The sequence below is a fragment of the Colletes latitarsis genome, chromosome 9, assembly GCF_051014445.1.
Source record: "Colletes latitarsis isolate SP2378_abdomen chromosome 9, iyColLati1, whole genome shotgun sequence".
NCBI classification, from domain to species: Eukaryota; Metazoa; Arthropoda; class Insecta; order Hymenoptera; family Colletidae; genus Colletes; species Colletes latitarsis.
Genome location: NC_135142.1, coordinates 7,937,534 through 7,954,824, shown reverse-complemented (window position 1 = coordinate 7,954,824; position 17,291 = coordinate 7,937,534).

Here is a 17,291-nt window from a genome sequence, read left to right as displayed (position 1 = left end):
AGGTAGTTAGAAAGCAATAAGCTAGAAAGCAAGGAGCTGACCAGTAAGAAAGAAATTTGCTATTATGTAAGCAGTATGCGAGTATACCAGCAGTTAGCTCGAAAGCAAGCTGCAAGCTTGCAAGAAAGCAGTACGCGAGTGAGGTAGCAATAAGCTAGTATGCAGGCAGTAAGCTAGTATGCAAGCAGTGAGCTAGCAAGAAAGTTGTATGCTAGTAAGCAAGCAGTAAGCTAGGATGAAAGCAGTGAGCTAGTAAGCGAGGAGGATGCTAGTAAGCAAGCAGTACGCTAGTAAGCGAGCAGGGACCTTTTACGGGAGCAGAAAGCTACTAAGCATCCAGTTAGCTTGTAAGCCTCCAGTAAGCAAATGAGCTAGCAGTATGACAGTAAGCAAGCTGTAAACTAATAACCAAGCAGTAAGCTAGTAAGCAAGCAGTAAGAATGTAACCATGCAGTAAGCTGGTAAGCAAGCCGTGTGTTAGTAAGCGTGCAGGGTGGTAGTAAGGAAGCATTATACTAGTAAGCAAGCAGCTGGCTAGTATGCATGCAGTAAGCAAATAAGCTAGCAGTAAGCTTGGATGCCAGCTGTAATCTAGGAAGCAAGGAGCAGGCTAGTAAGAAAGCAGGAAGCCAGTATTCTAGCTGTAAGCTAGTATGCAAGCAATTATCTAGTATGCAAGCTTTAAGCTAGAAAGCACGCAGCAGGCTAGTAAGGAGGCGGTATGCTAGTAAGCAAGCAGTAGGCTAGTAAGTATCCAGTCATCTAGTAAGCAAGCACTGAGCTAGTAAGCGAGCAGGAAGCTAGTAAGGAAGCAGTATGCTAGAAAGCAAGCAGTAGGCTAATAATTAACCGGTAGGCTAGTTAGCAAGCAGTAAGCTGTTAAGCAAGTTGCAAGCTAGTGCACAAGCAGTAATCTAGTAAGCAAGCAGTGAGACAGTAAGCTTGAGGTAGGCTAGTAAGCAAGCAGTCAGCTAGTAAGCAAGCAGTAAGTTGGCCCTGGGGAAAAAAGGCAGAGTCGAGCGAACCGTCGAATAGTTCACACGAGCGAGTTAAGACGTAGCGAGTTATATTTTTTACCAGCTATATTTTATTTCATGTTCAAATAAACTTAAGATCTTTTATTCTATTTTAATTTCATTTCCTACAAAATTGGGGTCTCGTCCGCGATCAGAATTTAAACCGATTCGTAGCAGAACGCTTAATGTGGACAGTAAAGTATTGTGAGAACAGAGTTTACTTAAAAGGGTTGAGGTGAAAGTCTAGAGTATGTACTGCGAGGACTAGTGTTGAAAGTGACGATTCATAGTTGTGATGGTCAATAAAATGGCTTCAGTAAGGAGGGATGCAAGTGATTTCTGCATTGCAGAATTGAAAGAAAAATTACGAGAGAAGGGACTTTCAATATCTGGTTTGAAAGCGGAATTGATTCAGCGGCTGCATGAAGCCGATCCGACCGGCGAATGGTTAAAAGTATGTACAAGCAGCGTGGTCGAAGAAACTGCGAGTGACAATAGTTCAGGATGCGCAAGTGATATGGTACAGATGCGGCGAGAAATGGAACTTGCGCAAAGAGAGAAACAACTAGTAGAGCGGGAGCTTGATTTAGCTCGCCAACAAATTGCATTACTCCGAGAAATGCAGAGGCTTAATCTCGATAGAGGTGAGGCAGGGGAATCAACAAGCGTACCGACGGGGCAAAGACGACCGCCACCGGTAAATATCTCTGCCATTGCGGATTTATTAAGTTATTTTGATGAAAGTAGCAATACATTCGTCACGTGGGAGCGTCAAGTTCAGACATTGAAAATGACGTATCAACTGATGGATGATATGGCTAAACCGTTGATGGGGTCGCGACTGAAGGGTAATGCACTTGAGTGATTACATTCGAAACCTGAACATATTGCAATGTCAGTAGAAGAATTACTGAGGAATCTACAGGAAATGTTTTACCATCCTGGAAGCGTTCTTGAGATGAGACGACGTTTTGAGGCGCGTGTTTGGAGGAAAGAAGAAACGTTCAGCGAATATGTACATCAAAAAGTGATTTTAGGATGCCGCGTACCTATCAGTGACGCAGAAATGATAGAGTACATTATAGAAGGAATACCTGATCGAGGATTAAGGGATCTGGCGCGAGTGCAGAAGATAGCAACTAAGGGGGAACTGTTAGCAGCATTCGAAAGGATTTTCTTGCAAGGAAGATCGTTGCCGTTCATGCCAGCGATCAAGCCAAAGGAAAGCAAGTGGTCACCAGTGAAGACAATAAAGCAAGACGGTAAAGAAGTGCCGAATAACCAATTACGACGCTCCAATTGCTGTGAGAGGAACCATCGAGGTGTAGACTGTCCTGTTAAAAGCAAAGGGCCAAGATGTTTCGCTTGCCGAGACTTCGGACACAGAGCCATGGATTGTAAGAAGGGGCAGGACAAGCAGGTAAACGAGTATACGGCAGTGGCCGTTCAGGACAATAAAGTATACAAGCCTGTTACATTGCTAGGTAAGCAGATAGTAGCGTTTATAGATATGGGTAGCGATTTACATTTAATGAAGGCCGAACAATATATTAGGTTAGGATGCCCAACTTTACACGGTACAGAAATATCTTGTAAAGGATTCGGTTTAAGTAAGGTCACTACTTTAGGCAGTTTTTATGCGAACGTACAAATCGATGCAAATATTTTCCGATTTTTAATTCATGTGGTACCGGATGAATATTTGAGACATAATTTTTTGATTGGCTTGGAATTGTTGCAAGAGGCAAAATTGACATTAGACGGTAAGAGTGTTGAGGTTTCAAAACGCGATAACAGGGTAACGAATTCTTATGATGTACCAGAAATATTTTGCATAGATACTTTCGATGAGTCCGAGATCAATGTAACTAATTCTTTAATAGATTTGCAGCATATTAAAAATGATACCGTTAAACCAGAAATAGAAGATATATTAAGTAATTATGAGCCTAAAACTATTAAAAAGTCTAACATTAAAATGAACATTGTATTGAAAGATGGTATACCTATATATCAACCTCCACGTAGATTAGCGCCAGTGCAAAGAGAAATAGTTAATAAACAGATAGATGAATGGATGCAACAAGGAATAGTGCGAGAAAGTACATCGGAATATGCCAGTCCGATTGTACTGGTAAAAAAGAAAGATAATGGAATGCGTTTGTGTATAGATTATAGATTACTTAATAAGAAAGTATGTAAAGATCGCTATCCGCTTCCGTTGACAGAAGATCAGCTGGATCGTTTACAGGGCGCGGCAATATTTAGTACTCTCGATTTAAAAGATGGTTTTTTTCACGTCCCGATTGAGGAAAATAGTTGTAAATTCACTGCATTTATAGTACCTGATGGGCATTTTGAATTTTTAAGAACCCCATTTGGTCTCTGCAACTCTCCAGCTATCTTTCAAAAATATATCAATAATATATTTCGTAACCCGATTCAGACAAGTGTTGTTTTGACATATATAGATGATTTAATTATTCCTGCGAATGACGAAAATGAAGCCGTATCAAGATTGCGTGAGATATTGTGTATTGCAAGTGATTATGGATTGCGAGTGAATTGGAAGAAATGTCGTTTTCTTCAACGTAGGATAGAATATCTAGGTCACATAATTGAGGATGGTCACGTACGTCCGTCGAAGCGTAAGACATTAGCTGTTATGAATTTTCCATTAGTAAGAAATGTTAGAGACGTACAGAGCTTCTTAGGATTAACCGGGTATTTTCGCAAATTTATTCCACAATATTCAACAATAGCCCAACCCTTGACGAACTTGTTGAAAAAAGACGTAAATTTTGAACTAAATGAAAAACATATGCTAGCGTTTAAACAATTGAAAATTGCATTGAGCAGTGAGCCGGTTTTAAAATTATACCGCGTAGGTGCGGAAACAAAACTCCATACGGATGCGTCGAGCGTCGGACTCGGTGCCATCCGGTTACAGAGAGGCGATGTCGATCAACGTTACCATCCAACATATTATGCGAGCTGGAAAACATCAGAGGCAGAATCGCGATACATTAGTTATGAATTAAAGATATTAGCTATAGTTAAAGCGTTACATAAGTTTAGAGTTTATCTTTTAGAAATACCGTTTAGAATAATAACCGATTGTCGTGCGTTTACTCTCACTATGAAAAAAAGAGACTTATGTGTTCGAGTTGCAAGGTGGGCATTATTGTTAGAGGAGTTCCATTATACTATTGAACATCACTCAGGAAGCAATATGCGACATGTCGATGCGCTAAGTCGGAAGCCTATTCCGGTGTGTATGCTTATCAGTGAGTGTGAGACGAGTGTGCTCGTGAGATTGCGAAAAGCGCAATGTGCGGACAAAGAGTTATCGGAAATAATGGATTCTATGAATAGTGTACATAATAATGATGGCGACTACGTAATAAGAAACGGACTATTGTTTAAGGTAATTGACGACGATGTTCGCATAGTAGTGCCGCGTGCTATGCAGGGTCAAATAATAAGACAGTTGCATGAGAACGGACACTTCTCTAGTGGTAAAACCGAGACCCTTGTTAGAAAAGATTATTGGTTCTGTTTAAATATCGCGTTAATTGACGGATTTGAGAACCGTTTAGAGAAATATTCAAGTTAACGTGAATTATAACTGAGAACCATAAATTCCTCGTACGGTATTGTTTTTCGTGTACGCGACATTCCAGAGACTCTCTGATGCGTAGTTCGGTACACGGAACGATACAGGTTAGAAAAGCCATACGCGAGTGTTGGCTGCTCTCAGTCACGTGATCGACTCAATACATTTACTTGGGATCGATCGTCGAAGATCCATGAACAGAGAGGGTAGAGGAATATTGAAATTAAGAAGAGATAGACATTGAAGAGCAGGGATAGCGCCCCGAGGTGGTGATTACCCCTCTCGTGGCCGCGACTGCGGATGTCTGTTCGCTTCTTAGCTGCGAGACTCGAAAGCGAGTCCGCGCAGCGAGCAGATCGACAAACGATTCCGCTCCGCGACGAAACCAAATCTCCGAATATAGGTTTTGAGAACACTCGAACCTTTCGTTGAGAAGTTTAAATTATTGCTCAAGATTAACTAAATCGGTGAGGCATTTTATCAGCCCCGATTATTGACTGTACAATCTCGCCGAATAGCACGTGACGCTCGAGTTACGTGGTCGTGTGAGGGAATTGAAAAACTTCGGTTCCCGCTTGGCGAGATTATTAATAAAATTTAAAAGACTGTGGGTTTTCGTCCAACTTTCATGTGACGTTTGTGCTACGCGGTCATGAAAGGGGAATCGAGATAAGAATCGTTTCCCGTGTGTCGAAACTCCAGTCTCAGCAAGGGCTACGGCCCGATCAGTACTGACGACTCCACGGACTGCTGCATTTGACGCGGTCGTGCGAGGCTGGCATTATCACGGACTGCTGCATTTGACGCGGTCGTGAGGCTGACTTTCCAACGTCTCGCTGCAACCAGCGGTCGTCGGAAGTCCAGTTTCGGCCAGTGGCTACGGCCAACTCACTACTGATTTCTCCACGGACTGCTGCATTTGACGCGGTCGTGTGAGGCTGATAATCTTCACGTGACGTTTGAGTTTCGCGGTCGTGTAAGAATTTGTCGTACGGACTGCTGCATTTGACGCGGTCGTGCGACAAGTTGAATTGTCCGCACGGTTTTGTATATCACCCCTAGGGTGGTCTCTGACCGATACCCTACGTGGGCTCACCGTTTCTCAGGTCGGGGTTAAGAAATTCCGGACTTCTTAGCTCAACCTGCTCGAGCAACGCTCCTTGACCGCCAGTGAGTACGTACCATGTGCGTAGAGCAACGCATAATGAGCACCGTGGTGTATGCTCCTTTAAACGTAAGACGCTACGTGCGCCGTTAAGGGCTACACCACACCGCGTCTTGTACGCAGGGAACGGTGAGAAACTGCGGTTTGGACAGCATTTGGAGCTTTACGACCTCCACCTGTTGTCCTTTCCTGCGGCATTCAACGATCGCTAAAAAGCGGAGAATTGAGAAATTAGATCTCTTCTTCCGCACAGCGATCGAACGTTCTCGATTTGTGAGAACGTTCACATATACAGTCCACTTATACATATCTCAGTTCGTCGAGACGTGTCTGTAATCTCCGCTCTTGAGTGCGAACGGCACAGACAGGAGCGTGCGAGATAGAGCGAGACAGGCGACGCGACAAGCGTTAATAGGTATTTAAATCCAGCCTTGTCTTTCCTTGTTACAGAACAACACATCGCGAACTTGGCCAGGAGAAGCCGGCCCAGGTTTTTTCCCCAGACGTCGGACCGACGTCTAGGCGGTTTTTTCCCTTTTTTTTCCTTTTTTGATTGAAATAAACGTTTAATTTCTTGAGCAAATTCTGGTGCATCAATTTATTCAATACTTTTTCCCAGTGTCCTTTCCCTCGTAATCCGGACCACGTCAGACTAAAATAACCCCCCCCCCCCCCCCCTAGGGCGGTTAAGGTCTTTAAACAAAGGTCCTTCGAGCCGGATTAAAACGAGGTTAATCGGGCCAGGAAAAAAGGGTGCACATTTTTTCACGTGTGAAGTTAACCACGTAAGAGGTTTTTTCGAGTTGATTGCTCCTCGAAAACGCACACTATGGCCGTAGCACAGTTATCCATAGAAATCGACCTCGACGACGAAATCGAAGACTTGGTCGATCTATGTGGTCAACTAAAACGGCTGGGCGTAAACCTTAAAAAACTAGGACGAGCGAAGTACTCAGAGCGAATGCTTGAGGAAAAACTCGAGCACGCTAAAGAAACTTGGCGCGATATACGCACCAAGTATGCTAACGTGCGGAAACAAATTCCTCCAGCGGAAAGACCCTCTCACGACATCTTTAAGCTGAATTATATGAGGAATGCCGAGGACGATTTCCAGGATTTCCAGGATCTTGTCCTTACTGAACTTGGCCGGCTGAGCGCTGAAACCAAACCAGCAACATCGGAAGTTCAAAGTAACATACCGATCGAGCTCCCGAAGCAACGATTACCCAAGTTCGGAGGGGATCCTCAGGAATGGGAACATTTCGAGGACCTGTTCACCTCCGGGGTCGTACGAAATGCAGGACTGTCAGATGTGCAAAGATTGCATTACCTGAATGCCTGCCTAGAGGGGCCAGCTCTAGCGTCCATTGCTTCGATCGAGATCGTCGGCCGTTATTTTCCAGTGGCATGGTCGAAGCTGAAGAACACCTTCGGCCTCCCACGCATGGTCACGGGAAAATTGCTGGATAAGCTCCTGTTCCTAAAACCAATTGATACCGGTGATCTGGCTAGCATGCAGCAGATCACCGTGGGTTGTACACAGGTGCTCGCTGCCCTCGATAAGAAGGGCACGCCCGAACAGCAACGGGACTGGTTACTCGCGCATTTGGCGAAGCAAAAATTCTCGCCTGCGCTTGAGTTAGAGTGGCAGAAAACGCTCAACCTCTCGACAGAATATCCTACGTTTGAGGACGTACGGAGGTTCATCGAGATGCACTCCCGCGCACTGCTCTCCATGGACGAGAAGCGTCGGGAGGCTGCGCTGGAGCCTGCCACGAAACTGAGCGCACGTAGTCATAGCAGGACTCGGGAAACGAGATCTGCTTCGAGACACGTGCGCAGCCATAACGCCGTTCTGGAAACCGACTCGGCTGCACAGCCACGAGGGTCGAGAACCGACGCCGAAGGGCAGGTTGGCCCTGTGCAAAAGCAGATGTGCGGATTCTGTACCGGACCGCACAGCTTATTGCATTGCAGCTCCTTTTTGGTTTTGCCGGAAAAGACACGTAGCCAATTTGTGCAGGGTCGCCATTGGTGTGTACAATGCCTGGCCTCCACCCACACAGTGCTACGGTGCCAAAGCCCCGAAGTATGCGCGAAGTGCAGTGGCAAGCACCATTTCCTGCTGCATTACGCGCAAAACCGGGAAGAAAATAATCCAAGACCGTTTGCGAATAACTCGTACGGTCATCGTGAGGAGAGGCGTACGGACGCCCCACCACGTAGACCAGCACGGTCGAAGCCGAAAACGAAAAGTTCGGCTTCAAATATCAATACCAACACCGCCTCGACGTCGCACTGTACAGGCGCATCGAGTTCGGTGATAAGTAACAAATCGGTGTGAAATCGGTGAAACAACATCTGAGACGCATACTCGGAGACTGCACTCACACAAGCGAGGAAATGCAGAAATTGCTCTGCAAGATCGAAGCGAGTTTAAACTCGCGATCGATCGCCGCTTGAAGTGATTGTCCAGAGAATTATGCGTATCACACCGGGCCACTTTTCATCGGAAGTTGAATAAATGCACTTCCGGTAAAAAATCAGTGGAGACTGAAAAGCTCACGCGACTTACGCGTTGGAGAGCGACTCAAAATTCCACGAAGAGTTCTGGAAAGGTTGGACGCGAGATGACCTCACGCACCTCCAGAACCGCTATAAGTGGCGTACCACCCAATTGCAGTTGAAACCAAATGATTTGGTTTTAGTGCAAAAATCCTCTTCTCCCCCCTAACCGATGGGAAGAAAAGAGGAAGTTTTCCCGGGCAAGGATACACATGTACGCGTGGTTAAAGTACGTACAATTACGTCTACGTACACACGCCTGATTGTACGCTTGTGTAAACTGCCTGTCGATGAGTAAACATCGACGCCGGCCGTCGAAGACGCCGATGGGATAGAAAAACTGTCGAGCTCCGCTGTCTAGACAAAGAGGAAGTGAGAACCACCGTTGAAAATAAAGACGGTGGTGATCCACAACTACCTTTGTCGTTGGTGACAATTACGAGGATAGGGGAATATACTTCCTACCATCCCGTAATAATTTAAGGGAAGGAGAATCCGCGAAACGCGAGTGTTCCTTGGCATAAAAGCAGGACCCGCTGGCGGATTCCCTCAGTTGCTAGTTACATACAGCAATATGTCACAGTCACCGAACAACGAAAAGTCAGTGAGCGAGCCAGCCCGCGGTCTGGACCCGGAAATGGAGGCCCAGTTCCAACGCCTCCTGCAGCTGGGGGAGGGCCTCCGATCCTCAGCTGCAACACCAGCAGCAGCACCGACCGCAGCTGCAACACCGGCAGCAACGGCGAGCGAGCCAGCAGCCATGGAGGTTGGCGAGGCCTCGGCGGCCCTACGGCAGCCACCACCGACGCCGACCTTCCGGATCGACCTGGGGCAGGATGTCCTCCAAATTCCGGTCCATGCCCCCTGGACATCGAGACGCCGAAAAGTGGCGGTCCCAGGAGGCCACTACATTATAAAGTGGAACCAGACCGGCCGCCTCGTGGCATGCGACTTCCACGAGGCGGAGGCGGCGGTCACGGCGAGCAACCCCGTGCAGCCGCAGCTCACGACGGTCCCGCAAGTCGCGACACCAGGCCCGTCACCACAGTCGGCAGGAAGGAGGCCACGCCGACGCCATCGGGCTTCGGAGGAGCGGGGAGTGAGTCGCCCCATCGAGCGACCGGCTCCTCCAGCGCGGCCACGAAACCGATCCCGCAGAGACCAGGCGGCGATCAATGAGGCCGTGCTCACGACCCTGCAGTTTTTTCAGGGTCGAACGGACGTTTTCCGCCGCTAAAAAGTAAGTAACTTAATTTTTATTAAGTGAAACTGACCCACCCTCTCTGTAACTGGACATTAAGATTTTCTCCGCGAATTACCGCTCCTTCCGTTTGTTGCACGGACCGTGCAAGGGGGGCGGTATGTTTAAATATCGCGTTAATTGACGGATTTGAGAACCGTTTAGAGAAATATTCAAGTTAACGTGAATTATAACTGAGAACCATAAATTCCTCGTACGGTATTGTTTTTCGTGTACGCGACATTCCAGAGACTCTCTGATGCGTAGTTCGGTACACGGAACGATACAGGTTAGAAAAGCCATACGCGAGTGTTGGCTGCTCTCAGTCACGTGATCGACTCAATACATTTACTTGGGATCGATCGTCGAAGATCCATGAACAGAGAGGGTAGAGGAATATTGAAATTAAGAAGAGATAGACATTGAAGAGCAGGGATAGCGCCCCGAGGTGGTGATTACCCCTCTCGTGGCCGCGACTGCGGATGTCTGTTCGCTTCTTAGCTGCGAGACTCGAAAGCGAGTCCGCGCAGCGAGCAGATCGACAAACGATTCCGCTCCGCGACGAAACCAAATCTCCGAATATAGGTTTTGAGAACACTCGAACCTTTCGTTGAGAAGTTTAAATTATTGCTCAAGATTAACTAAATCGGTGAGGCATTTTATCAGCCCCGATTATTGACTGTACAATCTCGCCGAATAGCACGTGACGCTCGAGTTACGTGGTCGTGTGAGGGAATTGAAAAACTTCGGTTCCCGCTTGGCGAGATTATTAATAAAATTTAAAAGACTGTGGGTTTTCGTCCAACTTTCATGTGACGTTTGTGCTACGCGGTCATGAAAGGGGAATCGAGATAAGAATCGTTTCCCGTGTGTCGAAACTCCAGTCTCAGCAAGGGCTACGGCCCGATCAGTACTGACGACTCCACGGACTGCTGCATTTGACGCGGTCGTGCGAGGCTGGCATTATCACGGACTGCTGCATTTGACGCGGTCGTGAGGCTGACTTTCCAACGTCTCGCTGCAACCAGCGGTCGTCGGAAGTCCAGTTTCGGCCAGTGGCTACGGCCAACTCACTACTGATTTCTCCACGGACTGCTGCATTTGACGCGGTCGTGTGAGGCTGATAATCTTCACGTGACGTTTGAGTTTCGCGGTCGTGTAAGAATTTGTCGTACGGACTGCTGCATTTGACGCGGTCGTGCGACAAGTTGAATTGTCCGCACGGTTTTGTATATCACCCCTAGGGTGGTCTCTGACCGATACCCTACGTGGGCTCACCGTTTCTCAGGTCGGGGTTAAGAAATTCCGGACTTCTTAGCTCAACCTGCTCGAGCAACGCTCCTTGACCGCCAGTGAGTACGTACCATGTGCGTAGAGCAACGCATAATGAGCACCGTGGTGTATGCTCCTTTAAACGTAAGACGCTACGTGCGCCGTTAAGGGCTACACCACACCGCGTCTTGTACGCAGGGAACGGTGAGAAACTGCGGTTTGGACAGCATTTGGAGCTTTACGACCTCCACCTGTTGTCCTTTCCTGCGGCATTCAACGATCGCTAAAAAGCGGAGAATTGAGAAATTAGATCTCTTCTTCCGCACAGCGATCGAACGTTCTCGATTTGTGAGAACGTTCACATATACAGTCCACTTATACATATCTCAGTTCGTCGAGACGTGTCTGTAATCTCCGCTCTTGAGTGCGAACGGCACAGACAGGAGCGTGCGAGATAGAGCGAGACAGGCGACGCGACAAGCGTTAATAGGTATTTAAATCCAGCCTTGTCTTTCCTTGTTACAGAACAACACATCGCGAACTTGGCCAGGAGAAGCCGGCCCAGGTTTTTTCCCCAGACGTCGGACCGACGTCTAGGCGGTTTTTTCCCTTTTTTTTCCTTTTTTGATTGAAATAAACGTTTAATTTCTTGAGCAAATTCTGGTGCATCAATTTATTCAATACTTTTTCCCAGTGTCCTTTCCCTCGTAATCCGGACCACGTCAGACTAAAATAACCCCCCCCCCCCCCCCCCTAGGGCGGTTAAGGTCTTTAAACAAAGGTCCTTCGAGCCGGATTAAAACGAGGTTAATCGGGCCAGGAAAAAAGGGTGCACATTTTTTCACGTGTGAAGTTAACCACGTAAGAGGTTTTTTCGAGTTGATTGCTCCTCGAAAACGCACACTATGGCCGTAGCACAGTTATCCATAGAAATCGACCTCGACGACGAAATCGAAGACTTGGTCGATCTATGTGGTCAACTAAAACGGCTGGGCGTAAACCTTAAAAAACTAGGACGAGCGAAGTACTCAGAGCGAATGCTTGAGGAAAAACTCGAGCACGCTAAAGAAACTTGGCGCGATATACGCACCAAGTATGCTAACGTGCGGAAACAAATTCCTCCAGCGGAAAGACCCTCTCACGACATCTTTAAGCTGAATTATATGAGGAATGCCGAGGACGATTTCCAGGATTTCCAGGATCTTGTCCTTACTGAACTTGGCCGGCTGAGCGCTGAAACCAAACCAGCAACATCGGAAGTTCAAAGTAACATACCGATCGAGCTCCCGAAGCAACGATTACCCAAGTTCGGAGGGGATCCTCAGGAATGGGAACATTTCGAGGACCTGTTCACCTCCGGGGTCGTACGAAATGCAGGACTGTCAGATGTGCAAAGATTGCATTACCTGAATGCCTGCCTAGAGGGGCCAGCTCTAGCGTCCATTGCTTCGATCGAGATCGTCGGCCGTTATTTTCCAGTGGCATGGTCGAAGCTGAAGAACACCTTCGGCCTCCCACGCATGGTCACGGGAAAATTGCTGGATAAGCTCCTGTTCCTAAAACCAATTGATACCGGTGATCTGGCTAGCATGCAGCAGATCACCGTGGGTTGTACACAGGTGCTCGCTGCCCTCGATAAGAAGGGCACGCCCGAACAGCAACGGGACTGGTTACTCGCGCATTTGGCGAAGCAAAAATTCTCGCCTGCGCTTGAGTTAGAGTGGCAGAAAACGCTCAACCTCTCGACAGAATATCCTACGTTTGAGGACGTACGGAGGTTCATCGAGATGCACTCCCGCGCACTGCTCTCCATGGACGAGAAGCGTCGGGAGGCTGCGCTGGAGCCTGCCACGAAACTGAGCGCACGTAGTCATAGCAGGACTCGGGAAACGAGATCTGCTTCGAGACACGTGCGCAGCCATAACGCCGTTCTGGAAACCGACTCGGCTGCACAGCCACGAGGGTCGAGAACCGACGCCGAAGGGCAGGTTGGCCCTGTGCAAAAGCAGATGTGCGGATTCTGTACCGGACCGCACAGCTTATTGCATTGCAGCTCCTTTTTGGTTTTGCCGGAAAAGACACGTAGCCAATTTGTGCAGGGTCGCCATTGGTGTGTACAATGCCTGGCCTCCACCCACACAGTGCTACGGTGCCAAAGCCCCGAAGTATGCGCGAAGTGCAGTGGCAAGCACCATTTCCTGCTGCATTACGCGCAAAACCGGGAAGAAAATAATCCAAGACCGTTTGCGAATAACTCGTACGGTCATCGTGAGGAGAGGCGTACGGACGCCCCACCACGTAGACCAGCACGGTCGAAGCCGAAAACGAAAAGTTCGGCTTCAAATATCAATACCAACACCGCCTCGACGTCGCACTGTACAGGCGCATCGAGTTCGGTGATAAGTAACAAATCGGTGTGAAATCGGTGAAACAACATCTGAGACGCATACTCGGAGACTGCACTCACACAAGCGAGGAAATGCAGAAATTGCTCTGCAAGATCGAAGCGAGTTTAAACTCGCGATCGATCGCCGCTTGAAGTGATTGTCCAGAGAATTATGCGTATCACACCGGGCCACTTTTCATCGGAAGTTGAATAAATGCACTTCCGGTAAAAAATCAGTGGAGACTGAAAAGCTCACGCGACTTACGCGTTGGAGAGCGACTCAAAATTCCACGAAGAGTTCTGGAAAGGTTGGACGCGAGATGACCTCACGCACCTCCAGAACCGCTATAAGTGGCGTACCACCCAATTGCAGTTGAAACCAAATGATTTGGTTTTAGTGCAAAAATCCTCTTCTCCCCCCTAACCGATGGGAAGAAAAGAGGAAGTTTTCCCGGGCAAGGATACACATGTACGCGTGGTTAAAGTACGTACAATTACGTCTACGTACACACGCCTGATTGTACGCTTGTGTAAACTGCCTGTCGATGAGTAAACATCGACGCCGGCCGTCGAAGACGCCGATGGGATAGAAAAACTGTCGAGCTCCGCTGTCTAGACAAAGAGGAAGTGAGAACCACCGTTGAAAATAAAGACGGTGGTGATCCACAACTACCTTTGTCGTTGGTGACAATTACGAGGATAGGGGAATATACTTCCTACCATCCCGTAATAATTTAAGGGAAGGAGAATCCGCGAAACGCGAGTGTTCCTTGGCATAAAAGCAGGACCCGCTGGCGGATTCCCTCAGTTGCTAGTTACATACAGCAATATGTCACAGTCACCGAACAACGAAAAGTCAGTGAGCGAGCCAGCCCGCGGTCTGGACCCGGAAATGGAGGCCCAGTTCCAACGCCTCCTGCAGCTGGGGGAGGGCCTCCGATCCTCAGCTGCAACACCAGCAGCAGCACCGACCGCAGCTGCAACACCGGCAGCAACGGCGAGCGAGCCAGCAGCCATGGAGGTTGGCGAGGCCTCGGCGGCCCTACGGCAGCCACCACCGACGCCGACCTTCCGGATCGACCTGGGGCAGGATGTCCTCCAAATTCCGGTCCATGCCCCCTGGACATCGAGACGCCGAAAAGTGGCGGTCCCAGGAGGCCACTACATTATAAAGTGGAACCAGACCGGCCGCCTCGTGGCATGCGACTTCCACGAGGCGGAGGCGGCGGTCACGGCGAGCAACCCCGTGCAGCCGCAGCTCACGACGGTCCCGCAAGTCGCGACACCAGGCCCGTCACCACAGTCGGCAGGAAGGAGGCCACGCCGACGCCATCGGGCTTCGGAGGAGCGGGGAGTGAGTCGCCCCATCGAGCGACCGGCTCCTCCAGCGCGGCCACGAAACCGATCCCGCAGAGACCAGGCGGCGATCAATGAGGCCGTGCTCACGACCCTGCAGTTTTTTCAGGGTCGAACGGACGTTTTCCGCCGCTAAAAAGTAAGTAACTTAATTTTTATTAAGTGAAACTGACCCACCCTCTCTGTAACTGGACATTAAGATTTTCTCCGCGAATTACCGCTCCTTCCGTTTGTTGCACGGACCGTGCAAGGGGGGCGGTATGTTTAAATATCGCGTTAATTGACGGATTTGAGAACCGTTTAGAGAAATATTCAAGTTAACGTGAATTATAACTGAGAACCATAAATTCCTCGTACGGTATTGTTTTTCGTGTACGCGACATTCCAGAGACTCTCTGATGCGTAGTTCGGTACACGGAACGATACAGGTTAGAAAAGCCATACGCGAGTGTTGGCTGCTCTCAGTCACGTGATCGACTCAATACATTTACTTGGGATCGATCGTCGAAGATCCATGAACAGAGAGGGTAGAGGAATATTGAAATTAAGAAGAGATAGACATTGAAGAGCAGGGATAGCGCCCCGAGGTGGTGATTACCCCTCTCGTGGCCGCGACTGCGGATGTCTGTTCGCTTCTTAGCTGCGAGACTCGAAAGCGAGTCCGCGCAGCGAGCAGATCGACAAACGATTCCGCTCCGCGACGAAACCAAATCTCCGAATATAGGTTTTGAGAACACTCGAACCTTTCGTTGAGAAGTTTAAATTATTGCTCAAGATTAACTAAATCGGTGAGGCATTTTATCAGCCCCGATTATTGACTGTACAATCTCGCCGAATAGCACGTGACGCTCGAGTTACGTGGTCGTGTGAGGGAATTGAAAAACTTCGGTTCCCGCTTGGCGAGATTATTAATAAAATTTAAAAGACTGTGGGTTTTCGTCCAACTTTCATGTGACGTTTGTGCTACGCGGTCATGAAAGGGGAATCGAGATAAGAATCGTTTCCCGTGTGTCGAAACTCCAGTCTCAGCAAGGGCTACGGCCCGATCAGTACTGACGACTCCACGGACTGCTGCATTTGACGCGGTCGTGCGAGGCTGGCATTATCACGGACTGCTGCATTTGACGCGGTCGTGAGGCTGACTTTCCAACGTCTCGCTGCAACCAGCGGTCGTCGGAAGTCCAGTTTCGGCCAGTGGCTACGGCCAACTCACTACTGATTTCTCCACGGACTGCTGCATTTGACGCGGTCGTGTGAGGCTGATAATCTTCACGTGACGTTTGAGTTTCGCGGTCGTGTAAGAATTTGTCGTACGGACTGCTGCATTTGACGCGGTCGTGCGACAAGTTGAATTGTCCGCACGGTTTTGTATATCACCCCTAGGGTGGTCTCTGACCGATACCCTACGTGGGCTCACCGTTTCTCAGGTCGGGGTTAAGAAATTCCGGACTTCTTAGCTCAACCTGCTCGAGCAACGCTCCTTGACCGCCAGTGAGTACGTACCATGTGCGTAGAGCAACGCATAATGAGCACCGTGGTGTATGCTCCTTTAAACGTAAGACGCTACGTGCGCCGTTAAGGGCTACACCACACCGCGTCTTGTACGCAGGGAACGGTGAGAAACTGCGGTTTGGACAGCATTTGGAGCTTTACGACCTCCACCTGTTGTCCTTTCCTGCGGCATTCAACGATCGCTAAAAAGCGGAGAATTGAGAAATTAGATCTCTTCTTCCGCACAGCGATCGAACGTTCTCGATTTGTGAGAACGTTCACATATACAGTCCACTTATACATATCTCAGTTCGTCGAGACGTGTCTGTAATCTCCGCTCTTGAGTGCGAACGGCACAGACAGGAGCGTGCGAGATAGAGCGAGACAGGCGACGCGACAAGCGTTAATAGGTATTTAAATCCAGCCTTGTCTTTCCTTGTTACAGAACAACACATCGCGAACTTGGCCAGGAGAAGCCGGCCCAGGTTTTTTCCCCAGACGTCGGACCGACGTCTAGGCGGTTTTTTCCCTTTTTTTTCCTTTTTTGATTGAAATAAACGTTTAATTTCTTGAGCAAATTCTGGTGCATCAATTTATTCAATACTTTTTCCCAGTGTCCTTTCCCTCGTAATCCGGACCACGTCAGACTAAAATAACCCCCCCCCCCCCCCCCTAGGGCGGTTAAGGTCTTTAAACAAAGGTCCTTCGAGCCGGATTAAAACGAGGTTAATCGGGCCAGGAAAAAAGGGTGCACATTTTTTCACGTGTGAAGTTAACCACGTAAGAGGTTTTTTCGAGTTGATTGCTCCTCGAAAACGCACACTATGGCCGTAGCACAGTTATCCATAGAAATCGACCTCGACGACGAAATCGAAGACTTGGTCGATCTATGTGGTCAACTAAAACGGCTGGGCGTAAACCTTAAAAAACTAGGACGAGCGAAGTACTCAGAGCGAATGCTTGAGGAAAAACTCGAGCACGCTAAAGAAACTTGGCGCGATATACGCACCAAGTATGCTAACGTGCGGAAACAAATTCCTCCAGCGGAAAGACCCTCTCACGACATCTTTAAGCTGAATTATATGAGGAATGCCGAGGACGATTTCCAGGATTTCCAGGATCTTGTCCTTACTGAACTTGGCCGGCTGAGCGCTGAAACCAAACCAGCAACATCGGAAGTTCAA